Source organism: Cucurbita maxima, unplaced genomic scaffold (genome assembly GCF_002738345.1).
Source record: "Cucurbita maxima cultivar Rimu unplaced genomic scaffold, Cmax_1.0 Cma_Scf02922, whole genome shotgun sequence".
Classification (NCBI taxonomy): Eukaryota; Viridiplantae; Streptophyta; class Magnoliopsida; order Cucurbitales; family Cucurbitaceae; genus Cucurbita; species Cucurbita maxima.
This window is the reverse complement of record NW_019274938.1, coordinates 1-2,052: the sequence shown is the minus strand read 5'-3', so window position 1 is coordinate 2,052 and position 2,052 is coordinate 1. Positions and strand designations below refer to the sequence as shown.

The 2,052-nt window shown below is 50.4% G+C and overlaps 8 non-coding genes across 8 annotated transcripts; all 8 read right to left on the bottom strand.

Annotated features, from left to right (window-relative positions):
• Positions 1–162: 162 nt before the first annotated feature.
• LOC111475803 lies at positions 163–281 on the bottom strand. Its single transcript, XR_002716718.1, has one exon. It is a non-coding gene; the product is annotated as a 5S ribosomal RNA (ribosomal RNA).
• Positions 282–414: 133 nt separating this feature from the next.
• LOC111475800 lies at positions 415–533 on the bottom strand. Its single transcript, XR_002716715.1, has one exon. It is a non-coding gene; the product is annotated as a 5S ribosomal RNA (ribosomal RNA).
• A 133-nt stretch (positions 534–666) lies between these two features.
• LOC111475805 lies at positions 667–785 on the bottom strand. Its single transcript, XR_002716720.1, has one exon. It is a non-coding gene; the product is annotated as a 5S ribosomal RNA (ribosomal RNA).
• A 133-nt stretch (positions 786–918) lies between these two features.
• Positions 919–1,037, bottom strand: LOC111475804. The gene has a single exon (XR_002716719.1). It is a non-coding gene; the product is annotated as a 5S ribosomal RNA (ribosomal RNA).
• Positions 1,038–1,176: 139 nt separating this feature from the next.
• Positions 1,177–1,295, bottom strand: LOC111475802. The gene has a single exon (XR_002716717.1). It is a non-coding gene; the product is annotated as a 5S ribosomal RNA (ribosomal RNA).
• Positions 1,296–1,428: 133 nt separating this feature from the next.
• LOC111475806 lies at positions 1,429–1,547 on the bottom strand. The gene has a single exon (XR_002716721.1). It is a non-coding gene; the product is annotated as a 5S ribosomal RNA (ribosomal RNA).
• A 133-nt stretch (positions 1,548–1,680) lies between these two features.
• On the bottom strand, positions 1,681–1,799 carry LOC111475799. Its single transcript, XR_002716714.1, has one exon. It is a non-coding gene; the product is annotated as a 5S ribosomal RNA (ribosomal RNA).
• A 139-nt stretch (positions 1,800–1,938) lies between these two features.
• Positions 1,939–2,052, bottom strand: LOC111475801 (the record flags this gene model as incomplete). Its single annotated transcript, XR_002716716.1, has 1 exon — positions 1,939–2,052. It is a non-coding gene; the product is annotated as a 5S ribosomal RNA (ribosomal RNA).

Sequence of the window (2,052 nt, the reverse complement as noted above, 5' to 3'; positions counted from 1 at the left end):
GGTGCATTAGTGCTGGTATGATCGCACCCGACATGCCATGCGCACAAAATCGGATTTAACGCATGCGGGGCGGCATGATCGAAACGCGATGGGCGTGAGCGGTGGAGGTTCTCATTTGTAGAGAAAGGAAGAAAAGAACTGGGAGAAATTGAAAGAAAAAAAGGGGTGCAACACGAGGACTTCCCAAGTGGTCACCCAACTTAGTACTACTCTCGCCCAAGCACGCTTATCTGCGGAGTTCTGATGGGATCCGGTGCATTAGTGCTGGTATGATCGCACCCGACATTTTATGCGCACAAAATCAGATTTAACGCATGCGGGGCGGCATGATCGAAACGCGATGGGCGTGAGCGGGGGAGGTTCTCATTTGTAGAGAAAGAAAGAAAAGAACTCGGAGAAATTGAAAGAAAAAAAGGGGAGGAACACGAGAACTTCCCAAGTGGACACCCAACTTAGTACTACTCTCGCCCAAGCACGCTTAACTGCGGAGTTCTGATGGGATCCGGTGCATTAGTGCTGGTATGATCGCACGCGACATGCCATGCGCACAAAATCAGATTTAACGCATGCGGGGCGGCATGATCGAAACGCGATGGGCGTGAGCGGGGGAGGTTCTCATTTGTAGAGAAAGGAAGAAAAGAACTCGGAGAAATTGAAAGAAAAAAAGGGGTGCAACACGAGGACTTCCCAAGTGGTCACCCAAGTTGGTACTACTCTCGCCCAAGGACGCTTAGCTGCGGAGTTCTGATGGGATCCGGTGCATTAGTGCAGGTATGATCGCACCCGACATGCCATGCGCACAAAATCGGATTTAACGCATGCGGGGCGGCATGATCGAAACGCGATGGGCATGAGCGGGGGAGGTTCTCATTTGTAGAGAAAGGAAGAAAAGAACTGGGAGAAATTGAAAGAAAAAAAGGGGTGCAACACGAGGACTTCCCAAGTGGTCACCCAACTTAGTACTACTCTCGCCCAAGCACGCTTATCTGTGGAGTTCTGATGGGATCCGGTGCATTAGTGCTGGTATGATCGCACCCGACATGCCATGCGTACAAAATCAAAATCAGATTTAACGCATGCGGGAAGGCATGATCGAAACGCGATGGGCGTGAGCGGGGGAGGTTCTCATTTGTAGAGAAAGGAAGAAAAGAACTCGGAGAAATTGAAAGAAAAAAAGGGGAGGAACACGAGAACTTCCCAAGTGGACACCCAACTTAGTACTACTCTCGCCCAAGCACGCTTAACTGCGGAGTTCTGATGGGATTCGGTGCATTAGTGCTGGTATGATCGCACGCGACATGCCATGCGCACAAAATCGGATTTAACGCATGCGGGGCGGCATGATCGAAACGCGATGGGCGTGAGCGGGGGAGGTTCTCATTTGTAGAGAAAGGAAGAAAAGAACTCGGAGAAATTGAAAGAAAAAAAGGGGTGCAACACGAGGACTTCCCAAGTGGTCACCCAAGTTGGTACTACTCTCGCCCAAGGACGCTTAACTGCGGAGTTCTGATGGGATCCGGTGCATTAGTGTTGGTATGATCGCACCCGACATGCCATGCGCACAAAATCGGATTTAACGCATGCGGGGCGGCATGATCGAAACGCGATGGGCATGAGCGGGGGAGGTTCTCATTTGTAGAGAAAGGAAGAAAAGAACTGGGAGAAATTGAAAGAAAAAAAGGGGTGCAACACGAGGACTTCCCAAGTGGTCACCCAACTTAGTACTACTCTCGCCCAAGCACGCTTAACTGCGGAGTTCTGATGGGATCCAGTGCATTAGTGCTGGTATGATCGCACCCGACATGCCATGCGTACAAAATCAAAATCAGATTTAACGCATGCGGGAAGGCATGATCGAAACGCGATGGGCGTGAGCGGGGGAGGTTCTCATTTGTAGAGAAAGGAAGAAAAGAACTCGGAGAAACTGAAAGAAAAAAAGGGGTGCAACACGAGTACTTCCCAAGTGGTCACCCAACTTAGTACTACTCTCGCCCAAGCACGCTTAACTGCGGAGTTCTGATGGGATCCGGTGCATTAGTGCTGGTATGATCG